The sequence below is a fragment of the Somniosus microcephalus genome, chromosome 1 (genome assembly GCF_052327205.1).
Source record: "Somniosus microcephalus isolate GS21.2 chromosome 1, FLI_Smic_1.0, whole genome shotgun sequence".
NCBI lineage: Eukaryota > Metazoa > Chordata > Chondrichthyes > Squaliformes > Somniosidae > Somniosus > Somniosus microcephalus.
The window spans coordinates 281,681,692-281,703,101 of NC_140987.1; positions in this window are offsets into that span (position 1 = coordinate 281,681,692).

Genomic DNA, 21,410 nt, shown 5'->3' on the forward strand with positions numbered 1-21,410 from the left:
GCGGTTGCCCGCGGTCGACGCCTGTTGTTCTGACTTCGACCTCCAAAAGCTTCTTCTCAGGGAAAGATCCCCGTGAGGTGATGCAGTACTGCAGGTGAGTTCGAACCTGTTCGTCGCCAATGTAGTGTCCGAGTATAAATAATACACGGACTGCAGGAGAACAATAATAACAGGTATTTACTGAACAGAGGGTACTCTTTTATTTGGACCCAAAAAAAACCAATTCGACTGTAAATAAACAAAAGTTCAACTAAAGCTTAACAAATCAAATTAAAATTTGGTTTTCCGTGTTGATGATGCACTCCAGTCCCCGCGGCGCCCACCGGTCGCGGAAATACTCAAGCGCACCGACGGACACCGCGTGCTCCATCTCCAGGGCCACCCGGGCGCGAACATGGCCGCGGAAGAGATGCAGGCAATCCGGCTGGACGACCCCCTCGACCGCCCGCTGCCTGGACCAATTGATGGCTCTTTTAGCCAGGCCCAGGAGCAGGCCCACAAGGAGGTCCTCCAACCTGTCCGCACCCCTCCGCACCGGGTGACCGTAGATCAAGAGCGTGGGACTGAAGTGCAACCAAAAATCGAGGAGCAGCCCCTTCAAGTAGTGAAAGAGGGGCTGCAACCTCTCACAATCCATATAAACGTGAAACACGGACTCCTCCAGGCCACAAAAAATGCAGGCGGCCTGGGAGTCCGTGAACCTACTTAAAACCTTATTGCACGGGACCGCTCCATGCAACACCCTCCAGGCCAAATCCCCGATGGAACAAGGGAGTACTCCCGCATAGAGAGCCCTCCATTGGGGACCTCCGCTACCGCCGGTTGGCAAAACGCCATGCCAAGGCGTGTCCGGACGGTAGACGAAGATGGCAAAGTGGAGAGTGTGCAGGAGCAGCCCGTACAGGAAACCCCTCCGCGCGGAATGAAAAGGCATGGAGGGTATTTCCTCGAGACGGCTCAAGTTGTGAGGCGCCGGTTCCCGAGGGGAGTTTCGGGGCCGGGCGCCGATGAGGAATTCCGTCCGAACGGGGGTAAGCTCGGACGGGATCACCCCACGTGCTTGAGCCGCCTCGATACACCTAGTGGAGTCGGGGCCCAGTGCCGCTTTTACCGATTCGATGGTTTCGACCGCGAGCTGGACGTTGGCCCAGGACAGGCGCCGCGCCAGCTCCTCCGGCGCCATCCAGCCCGCTCCTCCGCCATCGAGCAGGTCCCCGACTCTGGTCACCTTGCCAGCCACAGCCCTACCCTCCGCCAGCCGCCCGAACCCGTGTTCGTGGAGGTGCGGATTCCTGAGCAGCGGCTCCCGAAGGAGAGCCGCCGCTCCTGACGGGGGAGAGCTCCGCCTGGAAGCGACGTAGTTCCAAACCCATAGTAGTTCCTGGTAGAAGACAGGCAGCTCCCGCAGGCCGGCACGCCTGCTGCCCACTTTCGCAAACAGGAGCTGCGTGTCGTAATTGAGGCCGTGCAGCTGGCGGAAGAAAAACGTCGCCAGCGCACACCATCTCGGAGGATTCTCGACGTACAGGTACCTCTGCAGCGTCTGAAGACGGAAAGTCGCAGCCTGGGTGCGAAGGCACACCAGCGCCTGACCGCCCTCCCTAAGCGGGAGACACAGAACTGCGGCAGAGACCCAGTGCTTTCTTTTGTCCCAGAAGAAGTCGATGAGCTTCTTCTGAATCTTGGCGACAAACGCAGGGGGAGGGATCAAAGTGACCAACCGGTACCACAACATGGCAGCCACCAGCTGGTTTATGACCAGCACTCGACCCCTGTAGGACAACACTCGGAGCAGTCCTGTCCAGCGTCCTAGGCGAGCGGTGACTTTGGCCTCCAGCTCTTGCCAGTTCGCCGGCCAAGCATCCTCGGCAGGGCTAAGGTAGACTCCCAAATAGAGGAGGTGCGTGGTGCTCCAGGCGAAGGGCCTGAACTCCTCCGGCAGGGAGTCCACCCGCCACTGACCCACCAGGAGTCCGGAACATTTCTCCCAGTTGATCTTGGCGGAGGATGCGTCCGAGTAAATCTGCTGGCATTCCCGCATCCTCCGCAAGTCAGCGGGATCCGTGACCGTGAGGAGCACGTCATCGGCGTAAGCCGAGAGGACCACCTCCACGCCCGGCCCTTGCAGAGCCAGTCCCGTCAACCTCTTCCGCAAGAGGCGCAGGAAAGGCTCCACGCAAATGGCATATAACTGACCGGACATGGGGCATCCCTGACGCACCCCCCTCCCGAAGCGAAGGGGCGCCGTCAAGGACCCGTTAACTTTAATCAGACACTCCGCGGCGGCGTACAGAAGTCGGATCCGGGCGACGAAATGCGTCCCGAACCCGAATGCGCGCAGAGTCCCGAAGAGATACTCGTGATCCACCCTGTCGAACGCCTTCTCCTGATCCAGGGAAAGGAAGGCGACCGACAGACCAGCCCTCTGGGAGTGGTGGACCAGGTCCCGGACCAGATGGATGTTATCGTGGATGGTCCGGCCCGGGACCGTGTAGGACTGGTCGGGGTGGATCATGTGGGCCAGCACGGTGCCAAGGCGAGCAGACATGGCCCTGGCAAATATTTTATAGTCCGTGCTGAGGAGGGAGACCGGGCGCCAGTTCTTAAGGAGGCGGAGATCGCCCTTCTTAGGCAGCAGGACAATGACCGCCCTGCGCCAAGAGAGGGGCATCTCCCCGGTCGCCAAACTTTCCCCCAGGACCCGCGCGTAGTCGCCCCCCAAGACGTCCCAGAACGCCCTGTGGAACTCCACGGTCAGCTCGTCCAGCCCCGGGGACTTTCCCCTAGAGAGCTGGCGGAGGGCGCCGGTCAGCTCCGCCAGACTTAGCGGAGCGTCCAATTTTTCGGCGCCCTCCGGGCCAACCTTCGTCAGGTCCTCCCACAAAACTCTGCGCGCATCCTCGCTGGACGGATCCGGAGAGAACAGAGCCCCGTAATAGGCGCGGGTCTCCGCGCTGATTCCCTCCGGATCCGAGACCAGAGATCCGTCGTCGGCCAGCAGCCCCAAGAGCTGCTTACGGACCCCCCGTCTTTTTTCCAGCGAGTAGAAGGGGGAGCCGCGGTCCAGGTCCCGCAGGAGCTGGATCCGCGACCTCACGTACGCGCCTCGGGACCCGACGAGCTGCAGGTCCTTCAGCGCGCCCTTCTTCTCTTCGTACACCTTCCGCAGGGCCGGGTCCTCGACGACCTGACCGAGACGGGACTCCAGGTCGAGCACCTCCTTCTCCAACCGCCCGACCCGGGCCTCCCGCCTCTTGGTCGACCCCTTCGCGTACTCCTGACAGAAGAGACGGATGTGAGCCTTGCCCACATCCCACCATAGCCTCAAGGAGGGGAAGCCCCCCTGCTTCCTTCTCCAGTCGGCCCAGAATCGACGAAACGAATCCCGGAACCGTGCGTCCTCCAGCAGCAGGTTGTTAAAATGCCAGTACACGGAACCCCCCCGCGCGCGCAGCGGAGCGAGCTCCGCCCACACTAGGTGGTGGTCCGTGCACGGCACCGGCCGCATGGAAGCTGCCGGAACGCAGGAGACGAACGCCCGGGAAATGTAGAGGCGGTCGATTCTGGACCTTCCTCCCCCAGACCTCACGCTAGTGAAGGCGCTGGAGTCGGGGTGGAGATTTCGCCAGACGTCCACCAAGTCGAAGGACCCAACCAGGTCCCTCAACTTCTCCATCGCCGCCGGGCTTCGCGGGGGACCCGAACAGTCCCTCGCCTCGAGGGTGCAGTTAAAATCCCCCCCGAGGATGACGCACTCGCCCACGTCGATGGAGCCCAAGAGAGCGGACACTTCTTCGAAGAAGCGCACTTGCTGCGCACTGGTCTGAGGGGCGTACACGTTCACTAGATGGAGCGGCACGCCCCCCAGGCGAACAGTGACATGGAGCAAGCGGCCCGGCACGTGCTCCTTGACCCCCAAGATCTCCGTCTGAAAATGCGGGGCCAGCAAGATAGCCACCCCGCTGGAATTGTTGGAGAGGTGACTCATGCTGACCCCTCCTTGCCACTCCAGGAGCCACGTGGCTTCGTCTCCCGGAACGGTGTGGGTTTTTTGCAGGAAGCACACCGCATACTTCCCGTCCCGAAGGACCGAGAAGTTATTGAATCTGCGGCGCGCCTCCCTGCTGCCGTTGATGTTGAGGCTGGCTATGGTTATCTTCATGTCAGAAGCATAGTGCAACCTCTACCTACACCTAACGGGGCGAGGAAGCGCAGCTGCTGGTCCGCCGCCACTTCCTCAGCAGCCCAGTGAGAAACGTTGTGAGCCGACGCAGCTCGAGCGGGTTCACACCCTCGTCCGCGCCCAAGATCTTAACGGCGGCGCGGACGGAATCGATGAGCAGCGCCATCTCCGACCACCTGTCGAGGGCCAGCCGGACCTTATTGCGCTGACCCAGGCACGTGGCCATAAAATCCCGGAGTTCCCTTACGGAAATGAGGGGAGACTTGGCAAGGGGCACGAGGTCATCCATCGCCACGTCGGCGCTGGAGTCCGAATCGTCCTCCGTGCCCATCACCGAGTCCCCATCGTCCTCCAGGGGGTCGTCACCAGCGGCCGACCCGTCCGCCGCGCAGTGCGAAGCGAACGACTCGGCCGTGCCAGCCAGCCCTGCCTCCGCCCGGATCCCACCCCCAGGATCGGCGGCAGAGGATTTCTCCCTGGGCTCCTCTAGGGGTGCCGGGCCAGAAGACGGCGGCGGTTCAGAGCTCCCCTCCGCCTCAGACGCCGGAACGACCGGAGAAACCGGGGAGAGAACAATTTCCAGCTCCTCCAGTACGTCCGGCATCAGAGACGCAGCCAGGGGGCCATCCTCCTCCCCGCCACCAACCTCCGACCCAGCGGACGGGGGGTTTTGAATTAAAAGCTCTACCAGGACGAGCATCCCCTGGGAGACGTCTGGGTCGCATTGGGTGAGCTCATTATCCTCGAGCTCGCCCGACCCAGCCCCCAGGCTGCCCGACCCGGCGAGGGGTAACGACACCGATAAAAGGTCAACTTCAATTACTGCCGCGGGTTGTTCCGCAACCCCCCCCACGGGCAGGGTCTCATCCCCATCCCCGGGAGGCACGTGCTGGACAGACACATCTGCCTCAGCCTCCCGAGGGACAGGCGACCCCTGCCGATCGCTGGTGATGACGACAGCGCTGGGGGGGCGGGGGGGCGCAGTACCCGCGGCGGGCGACGACTCCCCCTGCTCAGAGGGACCTTCCTCCTCCTGGTCCTCCTCCTCATCCAGGGGGTCGCGCCTTCTTTTTAGCACGGAGGGAGCAAGGGAGACCTCCATGTCTGCAAAGGCCTCCTCCTCGACTCCCTCCGGCGGAGCAGGTTTGTCGGGTTCCTCGGGCCCGAGCCCGGCCGCAGGTATTGGCATTACCGCTGCGGCGGTTGCGGCCACAGGCTCGGGGCCCCTCCCGCTCACATCTGCCCTGATCAACTCCGCGAGGAGCGCGTGTGTAAGGGGCTCAAGGGGCAAGGGCTCACCATCCACGGGGGGACCTGCCCTAAGGTGCTTCTTTTTTCCCCGCGCCTTCTTTCCGGCCGGACACGCTCCCTCCCCCCCGCCGGAGGCCTTGGTGGCATCGGCCCCCGACGTCAACCGCGCATCAGACATACTTGACGCGCGGGCAGATCCGGGGGGAAGGGCGGCGGCGGCGGCGCCAGCCTCGGCCGCACGAGATGATCCGGCGGCCTTGGAGGCAGGGCAGTTCCTCCTGATGTGCCCCACCTCCCTGCAGGCATGGCACCTCACACCGTCCGACGTCCAAAAGGCGCGGTAGGCGGTCCCCTCGTGGAGGACGACGAACGCCCCTTCAGTGTCCTCCTCCCGCGCCAGCTGGATAAACAGCTGGCGCCGGAAGGAGAAGACGTGGCGAAGGCTGGCCTCCCGGAAGCCGAGCGGGATGGGCGTGATCCCCGACCTCACCTCCCCAAGTTGTCGCAAATGGGGAAGGAGGAGCTCACCAGGAACATAGGGCGGGACGTTGGAAATAATGATCCTCTGCGCGGTGGCCTCGAGAGGATCCACCGGCAGGAAGGTCCCGCCCACGGTGAGCCCCTTGGCGACAGCCAGGGACACCGCCCGCTCCGACCCCAGGAAGAACACAGCCTTCCCATACATTTTCGAGGCCGCGACGATGGCTGAGGGGCCGACAACCCCAGCCATGGCCTTGACGCAGGCCTCGATGGTCATAGTGGGGTGAGTGTAGCTCTTCACCCCAAGCTTTTTTGTTATAAATCGAAAAGGTGACGGGGCAGCAGGAACAGCGGGAGCAGCTGTGGTTGTGGCTACCACTCTCGCATAGGTCCCGGCTGGCCCCGCCACCGGCGAAGATGCAGTCGCCATTCTGGGGTGCTTTTTTTAAGGGCTACACTCACCCCAAGTCACAGGCCTGAAGGTGTTAATGGCCTCGGTGTATATATATTTTTTTGTCCTCTATTGAGCAGAAGGAGCTGATTAAAATGAGGACACACCTCTCTCCTTATTGATTTAAATTGGGAGAGGAGCCCTCGCCCCTCTGCTCAATTGGCAATTAATAAAATAGATGAAACTAAGGTGCCTTCGAAAGACAGGCAGAGAGAGACAAAGAGAGAGAGAGAGGTGGGGGGGTGGGAAGGAGGGAGGCCGCAAAGGGCAGTGTTGCCACTCAGGATGGTGGGTGGGTGTAGGCAGGGTTGCACTCTCCGATGGAAAAATTCTTTGGTGATGGTGGTCTTCTGGCAGGGGGAGAAGACGTCTTCACCTGGAAAAGCTGGAGAAGCCCAGGCTTAGTCCTGCAACAGGTCTTAACGATGTAATTAAATTAAATTAAGGACTTCACCTTGGGCAGCTCCAAGCTCTCCCAGGGCAGGCAATAGAAGGGATGCTAATTAGTGGTGTGTGTGGCCTAGCTTTTAACAAGAGCACACACACACACTACACCCCTTGATGATCCGGCCTTGCTTCTTCTTTTCTCCCCCCACCTAAAATACAAAGTCTTGGGAGAGTGCCCCAAATAACACCCACCTGTAGATGTTCCGGATGAAGTTTTCTTCCCTCCTTTCAAGCAGTTGGTTTCTCTCCCCTCTCTCCCTCTCCTGAAGTGGAGGCCAATTTGGGGAGGCAGTGATAGAAAGGCCTCTCCCCTGGTTGATGTTGATGTAGGCCTCCTTTCTCCTTCTCCTCCTCTGTCCTCTCTCCCCAGGCACCTCAGATGATGGTGGAGTTGGTGGTGGTGGTCCAACGTTCTCCTCCTCTTCCTGGTCAGGGGACCACCACTTTAATCCACTCTCCAAAGTCTGGCTGCTCCCTCTGCTCGTGCTTGCAGCTGAACGGAGGGTACTCTTTTATTTGGACCCAAAAAAACCCAATTCGACTGTAAATAAACAAAAGTTCAACTAAAGCTTAACAAATCAAATTAAAATTTGGTTTTCCGTGTTGATGATGCACTCCAGTCCCCGCGGCGCCCACCGGTCGCGGAAATACTCAAGCGCACCGGCGGACACCGCGTGCTCCATCTCCAGGGCCACCCGGGCGCGAACATGGCCGCGGAAGAGATGCAGGCAATCCGGCTGGACGACCCCCTCGACCGCCCGCTGCCTGGACCAATTGATGGCTCTTTTAGCCAGGCCCAGGAGCAGGCCCACAAGGAGGTCCTCCAACCTGTCCGCTCCCCTCCGCACCGGGTGACCGTAGATCAAGAGCGTGGGACTGAAGTGCAACCAAAAATCGAGGAGCAGCCCCTTCAAGTAGTGAAAGAGGGGCTGCAACCTCTCACAATCCATATAAACGTGAAACACGGACTCCTCCAGGCCGCAAAAAATGCAGGCGGCCTGGGAGTCCGTGAACCTACTTAAAACCTTATTGCACGGGACCGCTCCGTGCAACACCCTCCAGGCCAAGTCCCCGATGGAACAAGGGAGGACTCCCGCATAGAGAGCCCTCCATTGGGGACCTCCGCTACCGCCGGTTGACAAAACGCCACGCCAAGGCGTGTCCGGACGGTAGACGAAGATGGCAAAGTGGAGAGTGTGCAGGAGCAGCCCGTACAGGAAACCCCTCCGCGCGGAATGAAAAGGCACGGAGGGTATTTCCTCGAGACGGCTCAAGTTGTGAGGCGCCGGTTCCCGAGGGGAGTTTCGGGGCCGGGCGCCGATGAGGAATTCCGTCCGAACGGGGGTAAGCTCGGACGGGATCGCCCCACGTGCTTGAGCCGCCTCGATACACCTAGTGGAGTCGGGGCCCAGTGACGCTTTTACCGATTCGATGGTTTCGACCGCGAGCTGGACGTTGGCCCAGGACAGGCGCCGCGCCAGCTCCTCCGGCGCCATCCAGCCCGCTCCTCCGCCATCGAGCAGGTCCCCGACTCTGGTCACCTTGCCAGCCACAGCCCTACCCTCCGCCAGCCGCCCGAACCCGTGTTCATGGAGGTGCGGATTCCTGAGCAGCGGCTCCCGAAGGAGAGCCGCCGCTCCTGACGGGGGAGAGCTCCGCCTGGAAGCGACGTAGTTCCAAACCCATAGTAGTTCCTGGTAGAAGACAGGCAGCTCCCGCAGGCCGGCACGCCTGCTGCCCACTTTCGCAAACAGGAGCTGCGTGTCGTAATTGAGGCCATGCAGCTGGCGGAAGAAAAACGTCGCCAGCGCACACCATCTCGGAGGATTCTCGACGTACAGGTATCTCTGCAGCGTCTGAAGATGGAAAGTCGCAGCCTGGGTGCGAAGGCACACCAGCGCCTGACCGCCCTCCCTAAGCGGGAGACACAGAACCGCGGCAGAGACCCAGTGCTTCCTTTTGTCCCAGAAGAAGTCGATGAGCTTCTTCTGAATCTTGGCGACAAACGCAGGGGGAGGGATCAAAGTGACCAACCGGTACCACAACATGGCGGCCACCAGCTGGTTTATGACCAGCGCTCGACCCCTGTAGGACAACACTCGGAGCAGTCCTGTCCAGCGTCCTAGGCGAGCGGTGACTTTGGCCTCCAGCTCTTGCCAGTTCGCCGGCCAAGCGTCCTCGGCAGGGCTAAGGTAGACTCCCAAATAGAGGAGATGCGTGGTGCTCCAGGCGAAAGGCCTGAACTCCTCCGGCAGGGAGTCCACCCGCCACTGACCCACCAGGAGTCCGGAACATTTCTCCCAGTTGATCTTGGCGGAGGATGCGTCCGAGTAAATCTGCTGGCATTCCCGCATCCTCCGCAAGTCAGCGGGATCCGTGACCGTGAGGAGCACGTCATCGGCGTAAGCCGAGAGGACCACCTCCACGCCCGGCCCTTGCAGAGCCAGTCCCGTCAACCTCTTCCGCAAGAGGCGCAGGAAAGGCTCCACGCAAATGGCATATAACTGACCGGACATGGGGCATCCCTGACGCACCCCCCTCCCGAAGCGAAGGGGCGCCATCAAGGACCCGTTAACTTTAATCAGACACTCCGCGGCGGCGTACAGAAGTCGGATCCGGGCGACGAAATGCGTCCCGAACCCGAATGCGCGCAGAGTCCCGAAGAGATACTCGTGATCCACCCTGTCGAACGCCTTCTCCTGATCCAGGGAAAGGAAGGCGACCGACAGACCAGCCCTCTGGGAGTGGTGGACCAGGTCCCGGACCAGATGGATGTTATCGTGGATGGTCCGGCCCGGGACCGTGTAGGACTGGTCGGGGTGGATCATGTGGGCCAGCACGGTGCCAAGGCGAGCAGACATGGCCCTGGCAAAGATTTTATAGTCCGTGCTGAGGAGGGAGACCGGGCGCCAGTTCTTAAGGAGGCGGAGATCGCCCTTCTTAGGCAGCAGGACAATGACCGCCCTGCGCCAAGAGAGGGGCATCTCCCCGGTCGCCAAACTTTCCCCCAGGACCCGCGCGTAGTCGCCCCCCAAGACGTCCCAGAACGCCCTGTGGAACTCCACGGTCAGCCCGTCCAGCCCCGGGGACTTTCCCCTAGAGAGCTGGCGGAGGGCGCCGGTCAGCTCCGCCAGACTTAGCGGAGCGTCCAATTTTTCGGCGCCCTCCGGGCCAACCTTCGTCAGGTCCTCCCACAAAACTTTGCGCGCATCCTCGCTGGACGGATCCGGAGAGAACAGAGCCCCGTAATAGGTGCGGGTCTCCGCGCTGATTCCCTCCGGATCCGAGACCAGAGATCCGTCGTCGGCCAGCAGCCCCAAGAGCTGCTTACGGACCCCCCGTCTTTTTTCCAGCGAGTAGAAGAAGGGGGAGCCACGGTCCAGGTCCCGCAGGAGCTGGATCCGCGACCTCACGTACGCGCCTCGGGACCCGACGAGCTGCAGGTCCTTCAGCGCGCCCTTCTTCTCTTCGTACACCTTCCGCAGGGCCGGGTCCTCGACGACCTGACCGAGACGGGACTCCAGGTCGAGCACCTCCTTCTCCAACCGCCCGACCCGGGCCTCCCGCCTCTTGGTCGACCCCTTCGCGTACTCCTGACAGAAGAGACGGATGTGAGCCTTGCCCACATCCCACCATAGCCTCAAGGAGGGGAAGCCCCCCTGCTTCCTTCTCCAGTCGGCCCAGAATCGACGAAACGAATCCCGGAACCGTGCGTCCTCCAGCAGCAGGTTGTTAAAATGCCAGTACAGGGACCCCCCCCGCGCGCACAGCGGAGCGAGCTCCGCCCACACCAGGTGGTGGTCCGTGCACGGCACCGGCCGCATGGAAGCTGCCGGAACGCAGGAGACGAACGCCCGGGAAATGTAGAGGCGGTCGATTCTGGACCTTCCTCCCCCAGACCTCACGCTAGTGAAGGCGCTGGAGTCGGGGTGGAGATTTCGCCAGACGTCCACCAAGTCGAAGGACCCAACCAGGTCCCTCAACTTCTCCATCGCCGCCGGGCTTCGCGGGGGACCCGAACGGTCCCTCGCCTCGAGGGTGCAGTTAAAATCCCCCCCGAGGATGACGCACTCGCCCACGTCGATGGAGCCCAAGAGAGCGGACACTTCTTCGAAGAAGCGCACTTGCTGCGCACTGGTCTGAGGGGCGTACATGTTCACTAGATGGAGCGGCACGCCCCCCAGGCGAACAGTGACATGGAGCAAGCGGCCCGGCACGTGCTCCTTGACCCCCAAGATCTCCGGCTGAAAATGCGGGGCCAGCAAGATAGCCACCCCGCTGGAATTGTTGGAGAGGTGACTCATGCTGACCCCTCCTTGCCACTCCAGGAGCCACGTGGCTTCGTCTCCCGGAACGGTGTGGGTTTCTTGCAGGAAGCACACCGCATACTTCCCGTCCCGAAGGACCGAGAAGTTATTGAATCTGCGGCGCGCCTCCCTGCTGCCGTTGATGTTGAGGCTGGCTATGGTTATCTTCATGTCAGAAGCATAGTGCAACCTCTACCTACACCTAACGGGGCGAGGAAGCGCAGCCGCTGGTCCGCCGCCACTTCCTCAGCAGCCCAGTGAGAAACGTTGTGAGCCGACGCAGCTCGAGCGGGTTCACACCCTCGTCCGCGCCCAAGATCTTAACGGCGGCGCGGACGGAATCGATGAGCAGCGCCAGCTCCGACCACCTGTCGAGGGCCAGACGGACCTTATTGCGCTGACCCAGGCACGTGGCCATAAAATCCCGGAGTTCCCTTACGGAAATGAGGGTAGACTCGGCAAGGGGCACGAGGTCATCCATCGCCACGTCGGCGCTGGAGTCCGAATCGTCCTCCGTGCCCATCACCGAGTCCCCATCCTCCTCCAGGGGGTCGTCACCAGCGGCCGACCCGTCCGCCGCGCAGTGCGAAGCGAACGACTCGGCCGCGCCAGCCAGCCCCGCCTCCGCCCGGATCCCACCCCCAGGATCGGCGGCAGAGGATTTCTCCCTGGGCTCCTCTAGGGATGCCGGGCCAGAAGACGGCGGCGGTTCAGAGCTCCCCTCCGCCTCAGATGCCGGAACGACCGGAGAAACCGGGGAGAGAACAATTTCCAGCTCCTCCAGTACGTCCGGCACCAGAGACGCAGCCAGGGGGCCATCCTCCTCCCCGCCACCAACCTCCGACCCAGCGGACGGGGTTTTTGAATTAAAAGCTCTACCAGGACGAGCATCCCCTGGGAGACGTCCGGGTCGCATTGGGCAAGCTCATTATCCTCGAGCTCGCCCGACCCAGCCCCCAGGCTGCCCGACCCGGCGAGGGGTAACGACACCGATAAAAGGTCAACTTCAATTACTGCCGCGGGTTGTTCCGCAACCCCTCCCATGGGCAGGGTCTCTTCCCCATCCCCGGGAGGCACGTGCTGGACAGACACATCTGCCTCAGCCTCCCGAGGGACAGGCGACCCCTGCCGATCGCTGGTGATGACGACAGCGCTGGGGGGGCGGGGGGGCGCAGTACCCGCGGCGGGCGACGACTCCCCCTGCTCGGAGGGACCTTCCTCCTCCCGGTCCTCCTCCTCATCCAGGGGGTCGCGCCTTCTTTTTAGCACGGAGGGAGCGAGGGAGACCTCCATGTCTGCAAAGGCCTCCTCCTCGACTCCCTCCGGCGGAGCAGGTTTGTCGGGTTCCTCGGGCCCGAGCCCGGCCGCAGGTATTGGCATTACCGCTGCGGCGGTTGCGGCCACAGGCTCGGGCACGGGGCCCCTCCCGCTCACATCTGCCCTGATCAACTCCGCGAGGAGCGCGGGTGTAAGGGGCTCAAGGGGCAAGGGCTCACCATCCACGGGGGGGCCTGCCCCAAGGTGCTTCTTTTTTCCCCGCGCCTTCTTTCCGGCCGGACATGCTCCCTCCCCCCCGCCGGAGGCCTTGGTGGCATCGGCCCCCGACGTCAACCGCGCATCAGACGTACTTGACGCGCGGGCAGATCCGGGGGGAAGGGCGGCGGCGGCGGCGCCAGCCTCGGCCGCACGAGATGATCCGGCGGCCTTGGAGGCAGGGCAGTTCCTCCTGATGTGCCCCACCTCCCTGCAGGCATGGCACCTCACACCGTCCGACGTCCAAAAGGCGCGGTAGGCGGTCCCCTCGTGGAGGACGACGAACGCCCCTTCAGTGTCCTCCTCCCGCGCCAGCTGGATAAACAGCTGGCGCCGGAAGGAGAAGACGTGGCGAAGGCTGGCCTCCCGGAAGCCGAGCGGGATGGGCGTGATCCCCGACCTCACCTCCCCAAGTTGTCGCAAATGGGGAAGGAGGAGCTCACCAGGAACATAGGGCGGGACGTTGGAAATAATGATCCTCTGCGTGGTGGCCTCGAGAGGATCCACCGGCAGGAAGGTCCCGCCCACGGTGAGCCCCTTGGCGACAGCCAGGGACACCGCCCGCTCCGACCCCAGGAAGAACACAGCCTTCCCATACATTTTCGAGGCCGCGACGATGGCTGAGGGGCCGACAACCCCAGCCATGGCCTTGACGCAGGCCTCGATGGTCATAGTGGGGTGAGTGTAGCTCTTCACCCCAAGCTTTTTCGTCATTAATCGAAAAGGTGACGGGGCAGCAGGAACAGCGGGAGCAGCTGTGGCTGTGGCTACCACTCTCGCATAGGTCCCGGCTGGCCCCGCCACCGGCGAAGATGCAGTCGCCATTCTGGGGTGCTTTTTTTAAGGGCTACACTCACCCCAAGTCACAGGCCTGAAGGTGTTAATGGCCTCGGTGTATATATATATATATTTTTTTGTCCTCTATTGAGCAGAGGGAGCTGATTAAAATGAGGACACACCTCTCTCCTTATTGATTTAAATTGGGAGAGGAGCCCTCGCCCCTCTGCTCAATTGGCAATTAATAAAATAAATGAAACTAAGGTGCCTTAGAAAGACAGGCAGAGAGAGACAAAGAGAGAGAGAGAGAGGTGGGGGGGTGGGAAGGAGGGAGGCCGCAAAGGGCAGTGTTGCCACTCAGGATGGTGGGTGGGTGTAGGCAGGGTTGCACTCTCCGATGGAAAAAGTCTTTGGTGATGGTGGTCTTCTGGCAGGGGGAGAAGACGTCTTCACCTGGAAAAGCTGGAGAAGCCCAGGCTTAGTCCTGCAACAGGTCTTAACGATGTAATTAAATTAAATTAAGGACTTCACCTTGGGCAGCTCCAAGCTCTCCCAGGGCAGGCAATAGAAGGGATGCTAATTAGTGGTGTGTGTGGCCTAGCTTTTAACAAGAGCACACACACACTACACCCCTTGATGATCCGGCCTTGCTTCTTCTTTTCTCCCCCCACCTAAAATACAAAGTCTTGGGAGAGTGCCCCAAATAACACCCACCTGTAGATGTTCCGGATGAAGTTTTCTTCCCTCCTTTCAAGCAGTTGGTTTCTCTCCCCTCTCTCCCTCTCCTGAAGTGGAGGCCAAATTGGGGAGGCAGTGATGGAAAGGCCTCTCCCCTGGTTGATGTTGATGTAGGCCTCCTTTCTCCTTTTCCTCCTCTGTCCTCTCTCTCCAGGCACCTCAGTTGATGTAATGATGGTGGAGTTGGTGGTGGTGGTCCAACGTTCTCCTCCTCTTCCTGGTCAGGGGACCACCACTTTAATCCACTCTCCAAAGTCTGGCTGCTCCCTCTGCTCGTGCTTGCAGCTGAACGGAGGGTAACTTAAGGCTGACGTACAGAAGCCTGCTATGGCTTGATATACAGGGGTGGTCACTGCCGGTACTGCAGTATAGAATCAGTTCTTCTCTTAAAGGTACATACACAACAGTTTCTCTCTCCACAGATGCTGTCTGACCTGCTGAGTATTTCCAGCATTTTCTGTTTTTATAGCAGAGTGAACTGGTGGATTTAGTGCGGTTTCAGTCACATGTAAAATTATCACTAATGCTGTGCTATTTTTAATGTCCACTGTTTAAAGCTAATTAAGGGGTTGTTAAAGGGTCTTACCGCTGCTTTCAGTTCGGTGCAATTAAATCTCCACTGGCGCCTGTTACTCCTGACCTGAATTGGATTTACTGGAGTTGGATTTCCTCTGCTGTTTGGTTGCACACCTGCCAAAATCCAGTGGAATGGCTCAGGAATAGACCAGGACCTGGAAATGCCAGGTCCCGACCTAAGCTAGGATTGCGCATTTGGCCTTGTAACCAATGGGGTGATTCAAGCCTGGGAAGTGACCTGGACCGCTGAAGAAGATGAAAAACATTTTAAAAAAATAATTATTATTCATATCAGCGCACTTGGTAAGGAGGCTGTGAGAAGGTTTTTCTAAGTGACTCTAGCAGCATTCCCGATGGCAACTGGGCAGCAGAGTCTCAAGCAGTATGGAGCAGGCAGGCGCCGTTAGTGGTGTGTCCAACCGCGGTCCCCATTGACCCCACATACTCCGGTGGGGTTAGTCTTGGAGGACACTGGAGGTGTCCCTGTGTAACTGCCAGGATCATGGCCCCTGGACTTTCAGGTCTACTGTATCTCAGGAACATGTAGACATGGTGGTGGGCCACGGGACAGAGCAAAGTGGGGGCGAAGTCTTCATAGAAGATTGACGACCACCTTAATCAACTATCCCCGGGGCCATGTGTATATACCAAGAAGCAGCTCACTGCACCTAATCGAGGACATTTACATATAGAGGCTGAGACTGTTCAAGGAATTTCTTAAGTGTTCTGTGCCACTTCCTGAATGCTGAGCTGCGTAGACAGGCCTCTGTACCACAACCCTCCCATTTTTTTTCTTTGTTTATGGGATGTGGACATCGCTGGCAAGGCCAGCAGTTATTGCCCATTCCTAATTGCCTTTGAGAAGGTGGTGGTGAGCCACCTTCGTGAACTGCTGCATTCCGTGTGGTGAAGGTACTCCCACAGTGCTGTTAGGGAGAGAGTTCCAGGATTTTGACCCAGCGACGATGAAGGATTGGCGATATATTTCTAAATCAGGATGGTGTGTGACTTGGAGGGGAACCTGGAGGTGGTGGTGTTCCCATGTGTCTGCTGCCCTTGTCCTTCTAGGTGGAAGAGGTCACGGGTTTGGGAGGTGCTGCCGAAGAAGCCTTCTCGAGTTATTGCAGTGCACCTTGTAGATGGTACACACTGCAGCCAGTGGTGGAGGGAGTGAATGTTTAAGGTGGTGGATGGGGTGCCAATCAAGCAGGCTGCTTTGTCCTGGATGGTGTCGAGTGTCGAGTGTCGTTGGAGCTGCACTCATCCAGGCAAGTGGAGAGTGTTCCAGCACTAACCCCACCAGAGTATGTGGGTTCAATGGGGACCTTAGGACATTTACGCCACTGATAGTTTTCAGTCTCCAATAGGGCAAGTCACAGGAGTGAACCCCTATTTGGCCTAGAGTGACTGTTTGGCCTTGCACTTCAGCTTTTGGTGCCTGCAATCCCAAAGGCAGCAGGATCTTTGCCAATTTGCACAGTTCAACTGTTGGTTACCGGGAGAAATGGAGGGGAATTATAACATCCCCACCGGACGGAAACCAGGCCAGCCCTGGTGGGAGGGTTGTTGAAAGGTAGTTAAAATAGAGCGAGGGCACTTAACCACTCTGTTCCTGCCTTGATCTGTCCAACTGCAATGTTAAACATCATCAGGATCTGAGCAGCTATTTTAAACTGAGGCCTGAGTGGGGGAGCAGTGGTGATTTTCCCTGTCAGACCAAATTTGCTGGGAGCAAGAGCCGGGGTCAGAAGAAGCCCAGTAAAATTAGTTCTTTTAAAAAATAGTTTCCTTGTGGGCCAGGAGGAGCATGAATATTCCTCCAGACCCCAAAAGGAAATGGTGGGCCTCCCCAGCCCCAGCTCTGTCATCCCCTTCCTCGACAGGGATTCCCCTGGCAGCCACTCATCTTTCGCCAGGGACTGTTCCAGTGGGACCTCACTGTTAAGTCTGTGAATTATTTAGTTAATTAAGACACAGACTAATGAGTAACAATAAAAACAGGTCTTTACTGGTTGGAGGTAGGGACTATACTGAATACAAGATTACTGCACAGTGCTTATATACCGGTGTGTTCACCCCTGGTATTACGTCTACAGCAGCCTGAGAAAGTAGTACATCTCTTAAGGTGGAACAGGCTTAAGCTCTCTTAAGGTGGAACAGGTTACATACACAACACTCCTCCCTTCTTAGCTTTATAGTCATCCCCCCATTTAACCTAACGTAATAACAGATATACATATATAACTTCATGTTTAACGTAACATAATAACATATATACATATATAACTTCATGTCAAAACAGATCACAGATTCAGTCTCTGCGGAAAACAGTTCACAGATTCAATCTCTGTGGTGTAGTCGGTTCACGTTACTCATTCAATAGTCCTTTCATGGATTTAACAGCTTGAACTTCCGAACTGATTTGGCTCCGTTCGGAGGGACCACGTGTGTGATCTGGTAGAGGTGATAATGGTTCAGATGGGTCATCTTCTGTTTCGACTTTTCCTTTTCTGCTTCTTGGATCCTCTCTGGGCTCCACTGTCAGCTGCCAGCTGCATGCAAAGTTTCTCCTTCTCTTCCTCCTTTTTCAGTAGTAGCGCCACCATCTCCCGGTGTTTCTTAGACTTTTTGTGATTCATCATGGTTTCTGCACTTTGGGAGTTTTCATCACAAGCTGGGCAGACCAGGTCACTATAATATTCAGTGTCACTCAATAGGTCATGGTAATATTCGGTGTCGTCCTGATCTAGGCCAGCGAGAGGGTCTTCTGTTTCCTCCATACCCAGCTGGGCGTTAGCCAGCTTTTGTTCCAAGTCCAGACATCTTTCCTGAAGAGACTTCTTCATGCGTACCTCTTCATCCAGCTTTTTCTGGGCTTTCAGCAAGTCGTTTACTAATGACCTCATTTGAGATTTTACTACTTCAACTTCTTTTGGAGATTGATTGATCGGACTATTCAATCCCTCTACCAGAGCAGCTGTTTCAGCGGTCTGTTGTTCTACGTTGACGTGAGTCAGCGTACTTTTGGCATCCAAGGGCTGCTCTGTTGCAGTCATCTCAGTCTGTGTTGCCACCTCAGCTCTTCCAATAACCTTTGAGAGCTCCGAACCCCTTTCGTTTGAATATTGAAGTTCGTGTTCAAGTTCTTCCCATTTCAGAGTCCTGTCCTTCAGCATATGCAGGAGTTGGCTGACCGTTAACTCCTCTGACATCAGACGTTTTGTGTGCTCCTGCTCCATTTTCTCCATCAGCTGCTTCTGTTGTCTTTCCAGATTCTCCAACTCTATATCAAAGAACTCTTTCGTTGCATTCAGCTCTTGCTCAAAACGGCGAAGCATTTGTTCTAATTGCTGTTGTAGTTTGAAATGGAGTTGAGTTCGAGCCCGGTGTCCCTCAGAAATGGGCACATCAGTAGACTTGCCAGACTCAGAATCCACAGTTAAACTATGTTGTTGTTGCTCAGTGGAATTCTGTGCTGAAACTTTCTCTTTTGCACCTGAGTTGGGCTTACCATCATCCGTTCCAGAGTCTGGGCCGACTATCTTCACCGAGTTCTCACTCGTTATTGTTTGTAGGAAATGCCAGTCCATATTCATTTTCCTAATCCACTCCCGTCCTAGTAGTGGAGGACCTCCTTCAGGTATCACATATAAGTCCATTATTTGACTGTCTTCGCCCTTGTGGACCACTGCAACCTCTATTTTCCCGATGGGGTACACTCTTTGCCCCGTGTATGTTTTCAATATAATCCCCGTATCCTGTAGGGGAATATGTTGGAATAACTTTCCGTAATCTTTCTTATTTATGACCGTCAATGCCGATCCAGTGTCCAATTCCAGTTTTACTTGGGCTCCTTCTATCTGAAGAGTGACCCAAATTGTCTGGAGGTCTGCACCCTTACCAGCGTTGAGTACTCTTAAGCTAGCCAGTTCATTACAGCTTGCATCTGAATCGGACTCCTGTTCGGTCACCTTGTGTACCTTTGCGTATTTTCCTTGCGGTGACTTCTTGTTGCTGGTCTTCTTCCCTGACCTGCATACTCTAGCTATGTGTCCAAGCCTACCACAAGTTCTACATTCTTGGTTTTTAAACCAACACTGGTTCTGATCATGCGTTGTCTTTCCACAACGATAACATTTGCCAGAACTCACACCCAACTTGTGTGCACTGAGCTCCGGTGACCGTAGCTGCATTACTGCCGTGCCTCTCGCTGCGGCTTCGTGTGCTGCTGCCATAGTGACCGCCTTCTCAAGCGTCAGCTCATTCTCCTCGAGCAGTCGCTTTTGTGTATCCTGTTTAAATAAACCACACACAAATTTGTCTCGTAGTGCATCTGTCAGTCCCGTTCCAAACTGGCAATATTTCGCTAATTTACGCAATTCCAGCAAATATTCAGCATTGCTTTCATGCTGTAGCTGCCTTCTGTCGTAAAATTTAAATCGTTCCGCTAGCATCAGCGGCGTGGGGTTTAGATGATCTTTCAGGACAGTAACAATCTCATCGAACGTCTTATCCGCCGGTTCATCTGGCGATAACAGGTGTTTCAATTGCCCGTATGTCTTCGCACCCATTAAATTTAATAATGTTAGAGCTTTATCTTGGTCACGAATTTTATTGGCCTTACAATAATTTTTTACTCTTTCAACATATATGGCCCAATCTTCGAGGTCACTATCAAAGGTGCTAATATTCCCGTGTTTAGGCATTGTAGATTTGCAATTTCTCAGATTTTATTTTCTTTACTTGTTATCAAAGATGGCGGCTTCCCGCTCTTGCCGTCGTCCTCCGCCCACAAAATGGCGGTTTTCCCGCGCTTGGCGGCCTTCACCCGTCCCCCGACGCCGTCTCCCTTCAGCCCCCGAGTGCGGCCCTTATCTTCGCCGCGATCGCCCGAGTGCGGCCCTTATCAGCGGATGCGATCGATGGCCCGGCTGCGCCTCGCACTCCAAAGCCCTTATCTCCCGATCGCGATCGATGGCCCGCGCTGTGCACCGCGGCTCTCGCGCCTTCAATTCCTGCAGCCGCTGCCCTTTCAGCCCGAGTGCGGCCCTTATCGGTGGTTGCGATCGATGGCCCGGCTGCGCCCCTCACTTCAAAGCGGCCTGGCCCTTATCTGCCGATCGCTATCGCCCTGTACCTGTCTTCCCCAGCCCTGTCTTCTACTCCGGTTCACAAGCTGATGGAGGCTTCAGAGTCCTAATGCCTGTCGCTTCCAGTGGGGTGGGGTGGTTTGAAACCTCTCTTCAACCGCCGTGGAATAACTGCCGCAGGGTAAGAACCTGACTCGTCGCCAGTGTTAAGTCTGTGAATTATTTAGTTAATTAAGACACAGACTAATGAGTAACAATAAAAACAGGTCTTTACTGGTTGGAGGTAGGGACTATACTGAATACAAGATTACTGCACAGTGCTTATATACCGGTGTGTTCACCCCCGGTATTACGTCTACAGCAGCCTGAGAAAGTAGTACATCTCTTAAGGTGGAACAGGCTTAAGCTCTCTTAAGGTGGAACAGGTTACATACACAACACTCACCACCAGCCTCAGATCAGCACAATTCTAACGGCCCGACAGAAGCTTTCCGCCAAATTCCCTGCTCTTTTGGTCGGGTTGTCAAGAGTTACACGTAAAAAGCAGGCGCAAGGCCTGCTTTTAACAAGGTAAGTGGTGAATTGATTAAAATTAAAACATTTTTTCCACAGGTTTATTATTTTTAAATACTTTAAAGAAAGATAGGTTTATTTTTAGCCCCATTAGAAAATGTAATTAATTTTTTCAAAAATTTAAATTGGCCCAGAAATTCTGGTCTCCATGGGTGAGTACGCATGGGGTACTCACCCGTAGGCCCAATGGAAGTGCCGGCTTCCTGCATGCACTGTGCATGCACGGGAAACCGGCACTTCCGTTCCTCTGAATGAAGGGGTTCAGAGGTCGAACGCGTGCGCAGGAGAGGCTGCGCGTGCACATCGAACTTTGTTTTTTTTTACAGGTTATCCGGAAGGGTAAGCCTGCTTTTTACAAGGTAAGTGGTGAATTAATTAAAATTAAAACATTTTTTCCACAGGTTTATTATTTTTAAATACTTTAAAGCAAGGTAAGTTTATTTTTAGCCCCGTTAGAAAATAAAATTATTTTTTTCAAAAATTTAAATGATTGTTTAAAATAGTTATTTCATGTAATTTATAGTTTATTTAAAAAATGTGATTTAAAAAAAATTTATTTGAAGATTTTGTGCTATTTTGGGGCCGTATTATTTATAAGTCTTGACAGCACTTCCGGTCAGACTTATGAATGGAGCATTCCCTGCTCCGATTAGCTCCCCATGGCCCACGTGATCCCAGGGGATGCATCGAACTAACTGCACCCTTGGGATACGCAAGCACTGCGCGCCGGCAGCTGGACCACGCCCCGGATCGGAATTCAACGGGGGCCCAGAGCTCAACGGCCGGCGCGCAAGGTAAGTGCAGGTTGGGGGCTTACACCCGCGGGAAGCCCCCGATCCCAATTTTTAAAATAGTTATTACATATAATTTATAGTTATTTTAAAAATGTGATTTAAAAAAAAATTTATTTGAAGTTTTAGTTATGTTTTGGGGCTTATAGTATTTATAGGTTTGACAGCTCTTCCAGTCAAATTTATGAATGAAGCATTCCCTGCTACCAGTGG